Source organism: Gorilla gorilla, chromosome 3 (assembly GCF_029281585.2).
Source record: "Gorilla gorilla gorilla isolate KB3781 chromosome 3, NHGRI_mGorGor1-v2.1_pri, whole genome shotgun sequence".
NCBI classification, from domain to species: domain Eukaryota; kingdom Metazoa; phylum Chordata; class Mammalia; order Primates; family Hominidae; genus Gorilla; species Gorilla gorilla.
Genome location: NC_073227.2, coordinates 125,219,356 through 125,231,194, shown reverse-complemented (window position 1 = coordinate 125,231,194; position 11,839 = coordinate 125,219,356).

The following is an 11,839-nucleotide window of genomic DNA, read 5'->3' as shown; positions in this document are numbered from 1 at the left end:
AGCTGGAACAATTTGAACAATAAAATATAGTAGTTATGCAGCCATAAGGAATGAGATCATGTCCCTTGCAGGGACATGGATGAAGCTGGAAGCCATCATCCTCAGCAAACTAACACAGGAACAGAAAACCAAACACCACATGTTCTCACTCATAAGTGGGAGCTGAACAACGAGAACACATGGACACAGGGAGGGGAACAACATACACTGAGGTCTGTGCAAGGGATGAGGGGAAAGAGAGCGTCAGGATAAATAGCTAATGCATGTGGGGCTTAATACCTAGGTGATGGGTTGATAGGTGCAGCAAACCACCATGGCACATGTTTACCTATATAACAAACCAGTAGGTCTGTACATGTATTCTAGAACTTAAATCTAAAAAATATATGTAGTAGTATTGGATTATAACTGAAAATACAAAATAAATATAGGTTCATACTGATATACATAAATGATGAAATAAATAAATGGCACAAATAGACAAATCTGTGTGGAACAATTTCAGATAATTTATGCACATACTTCATCCTCAAGGAAGTAGAGTATTACTTCACTTTCCTTAAATGTGGGTTGGACACAGAGACTTTTCTTCCCAAATACTTTAGTATAAAAAAGGAGAAAAAAAAAACAACAAGCTCTAGCTTGGCCAGGTAATCAAAGTAATCAATAATAAGAAGTCATATTGATAGTATATACCCTTGATGTGATATGATAAGAATGTTATTTACCTCTGTCATCTCCCTCCTAAAACACCCATAACCCCAGACAGATTATGATAAAAAATCCCAATTGATAGATATTCTACAAAATATCTGACCAATATTTCTCAAAATTGTCAAGATTGTCAAAAACAAGAAAAGTCTGAGAAACTGTCACAGCCAAGAAGACATCATGACTACATGTAATATAATGTCCTGGACAAAATCTTGGAATAAAAAAATAGTATTAGGTAAATATTTATTAAAAAATCTTAAACTATGGGATTCAGTAAATTGTTCTTTAATTTTAACATATGTAGCATATTAATGTAAGATATTAATAAAGGAAAATTACGTATGGGATACATGGGTATTCTCACTATCTTCACAATTTTTTATAGGTTTAAACTATTTTATTTAAAATTATTATTATTTTTGAGGCAAGTATTTCACTCTGTTGCCCGGGCTGGAGTGCGTTGGCGCAATCTCAGCTCACTGCAGCGTCTACCTTCCAGGGCTCAAACAATCCTCCCACTTCAGCTCCCAAGTAGCTGAGACTACAGACGCATGCCACATGCCTAGCTAGTTTTTTAATTTTTTGTAGAGACAGGAATTTGCTATGTTGCCAGGGCTGGTCTCAAACACCTGAGCTCAAGAAATCCTCCCACTTCGACCTCACAAAGTGTTGGAGTTACAGACGTGAGCCACTGTGCCTGGCCTACAACTATGTTAAATAATTATCGTTTAAAAAGTCATAAGGAGCAGCTTGGAGGGCTTCCCATTGGCCAAACGTGGAACAAATTATTATTAAAATACAAATAATATAATGGATATGATACATTGAATAAAATAAAAATACATGAGTTCTTACTGATATAAATAAACAACTAAACAATTGAGAGAGAAAGGAATCCTTTTACAGTAAAATATCAACTAATGTATGTAGAAGGAGTTATGGAATTAGAATATTATCAATGGATTCTGAAACTAGTGAATGAATGTTTGATGAGGAATAGGAAGTTTACATGTTCTCAAATATTGCCCCACAAATGACTAATAACTACAGTGGAAAAATTCTTAATTTATAATTGAGAAACCACCTTAACCACGGGACCAAAGTTGACATTACCAATATTGGTCTGATTGCTATCATGTGCTTCCTGCTGTGATATACTGGGAAGTATTTATCATCATGTCCATGATATACCTGACAAAAAGGAATCATCTGAATTTAACTATGTGGAAGCATCAGACAAACCCAAATTGATAGAAGTTCTATAACAACAAGTCAGCACAGTAGTCTCCCCTTGTCTGCAGTTTTGCTTTCCCTGGTTTCAGTTACCTGTTGTCAACTGCAGTCTGAAAGTATTATGGTATTTTGAGAAAAAAAGAGAAAGAGACCATGATCACGTAACTTATTTACAAATTATACTTTATCATAGGTATGTATCTATAGGAGAAAACATAAGGATTGGGTACTATCCATGGTTTCAGGCATTCACTGGGTGTCTGGGAAGGCGTCTCCCATGGATAGAGTGGGACAACTGTACTTTTAAAAGTATCAAGGTCAGGCCGGGCATGGTGGCTCATGCCTATAATCTCAGCACTTTGGGAGGCCAAAGCAGGCAGATCATTTGAGGGTAGGAGTTCGAGACCAGCCTGGCCAACATGGTGAAACCCTGTCTCTACTAAAAATAAATAAAAAAAAAGTTAGCTGGGCGTGGTGGTGGGTGCCTATAATCCCAGCTACTCGGGAGACTGGAGAGGCTGAGGCAGGAGAATGGCTTGAACCTGGGAGGCGGAGGTTGCAGTGAGCTGAGATGGCGCCCCTGTACTCCAGCCAGGGTGACAGAGTGAGACTCATCTCAAACAAACAAACACAAAGAAAGACTCTCATGACACTTAAAAACCTTTCTAAAATGTAAATATTCTCTATCCCATGATCACAAACAGTATTTCACATTCTAATTGATATTGCCAGCTACTTGGGAGGCCGAGGCAGGAGAATCACTTGAATCCTGGGAGCCGGAGGCTGCAGTGAGCCAGGATTGCACCAGTGAGCCAGGATTGCACCACTGCACTCCAGGCTGGGCGACAGAGTGACTGTCTCAAAAAAAAAAAAAAAAAAAGTATTGAGGTCATAAACAAAGACAAACTGTGTTATGGGTTAAATGACGCTGAAGAGATATAACAACTAACTTTAAGTCGTGATACTAGATTGGATCCTGGCCTGGAAAAAATAGCTATTAAATGTATTATTGTGATACACGATGAAATTTGTGTACGGACTATGAATTAGACAATAGTATGTTAAAAGTACTGCTATGCTAAGCATTCTGATTTTGATCATTGTACTATGGTTATGTAACATAATGCCCTTTTTGGGGGAAAATCACTGAAACATTTTAAGAGAAAAAGGTACAATATCTTCAATCTATTCTCAAATGGTTCCAAAATATTATTCATATTTCTGTCTCTCATTCCATTCACCTATCTATCATCAATCATCTATTGAGAAAATTATAAAGTAGATTATGTTAAATAGTAGTAAATTTGGATAAAGAATGTATGGCAGTTCCTTGTGCCATTCTTGTAATGCTTCTGTAATTTGGAAATTATATAAGAATAAAAAGTCACAAAGTAAGTTCTGTGGGGACTCTGACCTTTAGGCACTTGGTACTCAAAATGTGGTCCATACACCATTGGTATTGCCATAATCTGTGAGCATTTCTAAATTCCTAGTCTCATGCCACACCCATGATCGACTCTAGCAGAATTTGCATTATAACAACATCTCCAGTTAATTTTAATTAACATTAAAGACTAAACAGCTTGCTCTTTGAAACTTTATTTCTGTAAAAGTATTCAGCACCACCTGCAGGTGCTGTAGAAATTCAGAATAGTTTGTCATTAACCCTTTTGTATCACCAGATTGGCCCCACCGATGTGCCACCCCTATTGCCATTTCTCTTCTTCCCTCATGTTCCTTTCTGGTGTACATGCTACAATAATGCATTCAGATATGTTCCATTCAGTGAAATCAGCTTAATGTATCTCCTGCCTTTATTTTATCTATTCTCATTTAAGACTCGGTTTGAACCTTACCTCACCCATAAACACTTTTTAAAACTCCTTAGACATCTTTAAATTTCTGTGACACTGTAAGTCTTAAGAAACAATTTGATCTTTTACTTTTTATTGTGTGCTATTTTATTGTTCTCTTCATGAATTCCAAATGGATTGTATGTGTCCTGCAGTTACGGATCAGATTTTATAAACTAGAACCTGTCCTTCTGGTTCTCTATTACAATTATCTCCACAATATGGTGTTTATTTTCTAAAGTGTGAGGAAAAGCATTCACTAGGAAAGAGAAAAAAATATTAAAGCTTCTGGTTGTTTATCAAAAATGGAAAAAAGAATATATTTTATTAGTAATTGATAGATTGACAGTATATATATAATTTATAGTTTTATAAAATATGTTTAGAGATATAAGCTCAATACTTTTTGCTGATATGGGCATGTAATTGAAAAAGTTTGGAGACCACTGCTTTAGAGTGCTATAGAAAATATTCATTACATACTTTGTATTACATTTAGTAATGAAAAAAACACTGAAGGAGGAGGCAATGACAGTGTTTGGCCTGAGTCCTCATTATGGATACTTTGGGTTCAGAGACTAACCCATTCATTACCAGCTAGGAATATGGCTATGGGAATAATTATTAGATGACAATTTACTAAAATTATGATAATAAATTAGTATTCAAATGTCTACTTACCAGTGGCTTCTCATTTTATTAATATATTGGGCATCCTAGCACAACCTGGCATCAAATCAAATAAACTCAGAGATTTTATGGTTGTAGGAAAGATAGAGCATTTTTTTGTAAAATCTTTTATCTAGTTTCATATTCACCTTTTATAAATATTAGCCCTTAAAAATAATATGCTAGAGCTAATCTCATTAAATTTTATTTGATGAAGTCCTGATGTAGCTCCTTGTTGACTAAGAGATATAAAGCAGAACTTCTGTCATTCCTGAAATCTAAAGACCCTTTGTTAGAGTAGATGGAAATAGCTAATTTGAGTGATTGTATCTTTGAAATATTTGACATATTATTACTTTCAAGACACAAATTAACTTAGATTATTTCTAATTTTGAGTAGAAATTCTGATTTGGGACATCAACAAATTATGTTATTTGCACATGAATAGGTGCTTCCAGTTTTAAAACTAGTTCTTTTAAGTAAACATTACAAATCAACAACATCTATCTTAGACTACTATCACATTTACACTCACTGTTGTTTCTTAGTGCATTTGCAAACTTTACATTTAAAGTTAAAATTAAATCAGTAATTTAAAAAGTAGTATCTAAAGATCTCAGTATCTAAGTAAGTTTTGTTTCACCAGCTGTAACTTAAACTGAAAGTCCTATCTTTTCAGTTAGATCCCTACAGACATTTTCCACAATGTCTCTCAATGCCCTACATTTTCATCATTAAAAATAACACCTTTATGCACACACACATACACACACACACACCTGCATCCCCCCTACCCCCAACAAGACAGGACTTCTGATATGCCTTTTAAAAATACACTAAGTGATGCTATTCACTGAAGTTTGGCCCTGCTTAATCCAAGTTTCAAACATTACTTACATATTTGATTCAGGTAACTGAGGAGTTTAAAACTGGGTTTAAGAGCAGTTGAAAAAGCAGTTATCTTTTAAGAAATTTTCTGAAATAGCTGCTGTATCTCAAAAAAAAGAGAAAGTTTAATGGTATTATTAGCTTTCTTGTAAAGTTAATATTTTGATTATAGTTGATAATTTTTTTTCCTCATTTGTGTTTACAATCTTAAAATCAGGGCTCTAACTCATCTGTTAATGTTTATTTTTCATGTATGTGTATATATATATGTTTGTAATTATATATATATACACACACACACACATATATCCACATAGCCATATATGTATACACATGACTGTCCAGTCATGTGTCACTTAATGACAGGGATATGTTCTGAGAAATGCATTTGGTGATTTTCTCATCGTGTGAACATCGTTGAGTGTACCTTTACGAACCTAGATGGTACAGCCTACTATACACCTAGGCTATATGGTATAGCCTATTGATCCTAGGCTACAAACCTATATACATGTTTCTATACTCAATACTATAGGCAATTATAACACAATGGTAAGTATTTGTGTATCTGAACATAGAAAAAGTACAGTAAAAATATGGTAGAAACAATGATGCCCCTCTATAGGGCACTTAACATGAATGGAGCTTGCAGGACTAGAAGTTTCTCTGGGTGAGTCAGTGAGTCAGTGGTAAGTGAATATAAAGGCCCAGGGTATTACTATACACTACTGTAGACTTTATAAATACTGTATACTTAGACTACATTAAATTTATTAAAAATTTCTTCAATAATAAATTAATCTTAGCTTACTCTAACTTTTCTACTTTACAAACTGTATTTTTTTCACTTTTTAACTTTTTTGTAATAATAGCATAAAACACAAACACATTTGTACAGCTATACAAAAATATTTTCTTTGTATCCTTATTCTATAAGCTTTTTTCTATTTTAAAATTATTTTTATTTTTAACTTTCTACACTTTTTTGTTAAAAACTAAGACACAAACACACACATTAGCCTAGGCCTACATAGGATCAGAATCATCAATATCATTGTCATCCACCTCCACATCTTGTCCCATTGGAAGCTCTTCAGCGGGGATAACATGCACGGAGATGTCATTTCCTATAAGAATACTTTCTTCTGGAATACTTTCTGAAGAACCTGCCTGAGGCTGTTTTACAGTTAACTTTTGTTTTTAACAAGCAGAAGTGTACTCTAAAGTAATGATAAAAAGTATAGCGTAGTAAATACATAAAACAGTAACATAGTCATTTGTTGTCTTTATTAAGTAGTAGGTACTGTATATAATTGTACCTGATATACTCTTATATGACTGGCAGCACAATAGGTTTTTTTATACCAGCTCCACCATAAACATGTGAGTAGTGTGTTGTGCTACAATGTTACCCTGCCTACCACTAGATAGGAATTTTTCAGCTCTATTATAATCTTATGGGATAGTTGTATATGTATCCATCATTGATGAAAACATTGCTATGGGGTGCCCGACTATATTCATAAAGTGTACATACACTTTTAAAATGAGTAAATGAAAGTATTATTCCCATAAAATGTCATTGATCCAGCATAGGTGCCAAATTAAAATCTCTTTTCTTATTGCCAACTTAAGGAAAACACTAAGTTTTTGGAAATTTAGGAGTTTTTTTTTTTTTGTAGTTTTAGAGGTAGGACTTCATTTTTATGAAAACTACTGCACTCTATTGGTAATTGCCAAAAATTCTCGAGGACTTAAAATTTTGGCTTCGTTGTTGCACCTACAGGACAAATTCTGTTATGTGCTGGGTCATTCTGTCTTTCAAAAATAATTAGCCGTGGTAAATGTGACCCCAATGGTCACAGATGCCAAACTAGTGCATTTCTGATTTCAGTTCATACTGTGGAGTTATCTGCACTCTGAAACCAAAATGATTTGATTAACTTGTTATTTTGTCAAGCAGAAACTCTATTAGGAACTGCATAATAATTGCTGTATTTTGGATATATGTTTTATTACCTCATTTTTCCAGCTTTAAAATACTCTTAATATTTTTCTTTTAAAAACCTTAAAAAGTTTTTGCTTATTAAAGTAAAATATGCTAAAATTAACCAAAGCTAAAGTCCTCATTAACTCTCTTCATTTTATTTATGTACTTTGAGAATCTTGTACTTCCTTGGGAACTCTTTCTGCTTCAGTCAACCCCACCTATTCCCATTTCTGTTGCAGAATATGTCTCTTTTTCTGTTTTTGTGCTATTAAAATTTTTTTCTCTACCTGAGAAGAAGCCTAGAGAAAAAAAAATTCAACTGTTTATTGATCTGTATGCTAAGTTGTATACTCGCTATGAGTGGCATATTGTATGTTTGTATTGGGTAGAATGTGGGAATAGAATGGGAATATATAAAGATAAATAATATATGGCTGTGATCCTGTAGTACTTTATCTTCTGCAGGCAGAGTCAAAAATAGAGAATTACATTAAGAAACTGTGTGAAAGGAGTAATAACATACAATGAATATAGCAGGAGAGAGCATAAGGACAAATAGTTTTGATGAGTAAAGAGGAAAATTAATTTGTATAAAAATATTTAAATATTTGAGTGGCAGCTATGTTAAAGATATTTTATATAGGAGCTGGGGATAGAGTGAAGAATAAGAATGTTCTCTGAATTTAGGGAGCACACATTCTAGTGAGGGGACACTGACAATAAACAAGTAAAAAAAAGCAAACAAGTTATTTTAGACAATGGTAAGTCCCACTGATGACAACAAAACAGGAAATATTGGAGAATGTCTGGGAGCTTCTCCAGGTAAGATGGCAGGGAATGTGATATGGTTGGTCTGTGTCCCCCATCCAAATCTCAACTTGAATTTTATCTCCCAGACTTCCCACATTTCCACATGTTGTAGGAGGGACCCAAGGGGAGGTAACTGAATCATGGGGGCCTGTCTTTCCCATGCTATTCTCATGATACTGAATAAGTCTCATGAGATCTGATGGGTTTATCAGGGGTTTCTGCTTTTGCTTCCTCCTCCTTTTCTCTTGCCACCGCCATGTAAGAAGTGCCTATCACCTTCTGCCATGATTCTGAGGCCTCCCCAGTCATGTGGAACTATAAGTAAAAAGCAAAATCTCTGCCTGTCTTGCGTATGTCTTTATCAGTGGCATGAAAATGAACTAATACAGTAAATTGCTACCAGTAAAGTGGGGCATTGCTGAAAAGATACCAGAAAATGTGCAAGTGACTTTGGAAATCGGTAACAGGCAGAGATTGGAACAGTTCAAAGGGCTCAGAAGAAGACAGGAAAATGTGGGAAAGTTTGGAACTTCCTAGAGACTTGTTGAATGGCTCTGCTCAAAATGCTGATAGTGATATGGACAATAAAATCCAGGCTGGGGTGGTTTCATGTGGAGATGAGGAACTTGTTGGGAACTGGAGCAAAGTTGACTCTTGTTACGTTTTAGCAAAGAGACTGGCAGCATTTTGCCCCTACCCTAGAGATTTGTGGAACTTTGAACTTGAGAGAGATGATTTAGAGTATCCGGCGGAAAACATTTCTAAGCAGCAAAGCATTCAAGAGATGACTTGGGTGCTGTTAAAGGCATTCAGTTTTATAAGGGAAGCAGAACATGAAAGTTTGGGGAATTTGCAGCCTGAGTATATGATAGAAAAGAAAAACCCATTTTCTGGGGAGAAATTCAAGCCAGCTGCAGAAATTTGCATAAGTAGCAAGAAGCCTAATGTTAATCCCCAAGACAATGGGGAAAATGTCTCTAGGCCATGTCAGAGACCTTTATGGTAGCTCCTCCCATCATAGGCCTGGAGGCCTAGGAGGGAAACATGGTTTTGTGGGCTGGGTCCAGGATACCCATGCTGTGTGCAGCCTAGGGACTTGCCCTATGTCCCCCAAGGCGCTCTAGCTGTGGTTGAAAGGGGCCAACGTACAGCTTGGGCTGTGGCTTCAGAGGGTGGAAACCCCAAGCCTTGGCAGCTTCCATGTGTTGTTGAGCCTGTGGGTGCAGAGAAGTCAAGAATTGAGGTTTGGGAACCTCCACTTAGATTGCAGAAGGTGTATGGAAATGCCTGGATGCCCAGGCAAAAGTTTGCTGCAGGGTGGGGTCCTCATGGAGAACCTCTGCTAGGGCAGTGTGGAATGGAAATGTGGGGTCATAGCCCCCACACAGAGTCCTGACTGGGGCACCACCTAGTGGAGCTGTGAGAAAAGGGCCACCATCCTCCAGACCCCAGAATGCCAGATCCACTGATAGCTTGCTCCGTGTGCCTGGAAAAGTTGCAGACACTCAACACCAGCCCATTAGAGCAGCCAGGAGGGAGGCTGTACCCTGCAAACCCACAGGGGTGGAGCTGCCCAAGACCATGAGAACCCACCTTTTGGATCAGTGTGACCTGGATGGGAGACCTGGAGTCAAAGGAGATCATTTAGGAGCTTTAAAATTTGACTGCCTTACTGGATTTCAGACTTGCATGGGCCCTGTAACCCCTTTGTTTTGGCCAATTTCTCCCATATGGAACAGCTGTATTTACCCAATTTCTGTACCTCCACTGTAACTAGGAAGTAACTAGCTTGCTTTTGATTTTACAGGCTCATAGGTGGAAGGGACTTGCCTTGTCTCAGATGAGACTTTGGACTGTGGACTTTTGGGTTAATGCTGAAATGATTTAAGACTTTGGGGGACTGTTGGGGAGGTATGATTGGTTTTGAAATGTGAGATGAGATTTATATGGGCCAGGGGCAGAATGATATGGTTTGGCTCTTTGTCCCCACCCAACTCTCAACTTGAATTTTATCTCCCAGAATTCCTATGTGTTGTGGGAGGGACCCAGGGGGAGGTAATTGAATCATGGGGGCTGGTCTTTCCTATGCTATTCTCATGGCAGTGAATAAGTCTCCTGAGATCTGATGGGTTTATCAGGGGTTTCTGCATTTGCTTCCTCCTCATTTTCTCTTGCCATCACCATGTAAGAAATGCCTTTCACCTCCTGCCAGGATTCTGAGGACCCCCCAGCCATGTGGAACTGTAAGTCTAGTTAAATCTTTTTTTCTTCCCAATCTTTGGTATGTCTTTATTAGTGGCATGAAAACAAACTAATACAGAAGGCTTCCTTTAGGAGGTGACATGAGAGCTATGAGTGAGTTGATACCATTTTATCTTCCCTTCTAAACCACTTTTCCTCAAAACTAAGTTGATATCTGGTCTCCCAGAATTGCTGCCCTATCTCCTAACATGTCTTCACTGTCAAGTTTCTGGAAAGTCTAGTTGAATCAATTTATCCTCCATATTGATGATATAAACATCTAATTACTAGCCCAGGCCTGACTCCTGAATGACACAGCAAAGATCCATTGGAATTATCCACTTGGCTGTCCCAAAGGCAAATTGAATGTCACACTGCACAATATACTCTTCATCTTGTATAGTCCATCTTGGTTTTGGTTACCTACTACACAATTCTTCAGGTCATCTTTGACTTTCCCCCATCTAGTTTGTGATGAATACCTTTCAATTCTGCCTCTATCATATGACCTTCTTTTTTCTATGTTCTACTACCATTGACATGGCCTTAGTTCAGACACTTGGTATATCTCTCCCTGAGTCTACTAGAGCCTTCTGACCAATCTCTGTATTTTCAAGTATGCTTCCATACTCTTTTTATTTGCACTGAGGCAGGTATAAAAGGAGTTGTAATCCAAAACTCTTAAGCATATTTCCATTCTTCTTAAAATGTATCAATGGCTCTCTTTGCCTCTAAGATGAAATCCAAACTCTTTAGCATCACCATAAAGCATTTCATGTCCTGAGCCCTGTATACCTCCCAGACACATGTCTCCATTCTTCCCCATTCTCCATTCCTGAACTCTGTGCAGTGATGAGCTGCAAGAGATGGTTCTTTTTTTAGTTCTTGTTCTAAACACGCAAGTTCTTTCTTCATTTCTTATTTTCAAATAACATATAATACCATAAATTCTATTTTAAACAATATTTACTTTGACCTCTATGGGTACTAAAATGTGATATTTATGAAATAAAATTAATATACTCTAGGGTTTACTAAAGACTGTAATTTAGTGTTTTATTACAAAGTCTTGTTACCACTACTCATGTGCACATTCAGATAGAAGGTCCACATTTTGAGAAGTAGGTTCTATTAGTGGGTTGTCTTTGTTGTGAGTTAGTAGTGGTTTTCCAGCTGCTGTGATTCTGACTTGGATTGTCTTTATTGTAAGTTTTAGTATTCCTGTGGATTATTTTATTTAACCTACAGGGTTGTCTTAGGCCATTTTTGCATTTCTATAAAGGAATACCAGAGACAGGGTAATTTACAAAGAAAAGAGGTTTACTTGGCTCATTTTCTACAGGCTGTACAAGCATGGCACTGGCATTGGCTCAGCTTCTGGGGAGGCTTCAGGGAGCTTTTACTCATGGTGGAAGGTGAAGTGGAAGGAGGCACTTCACA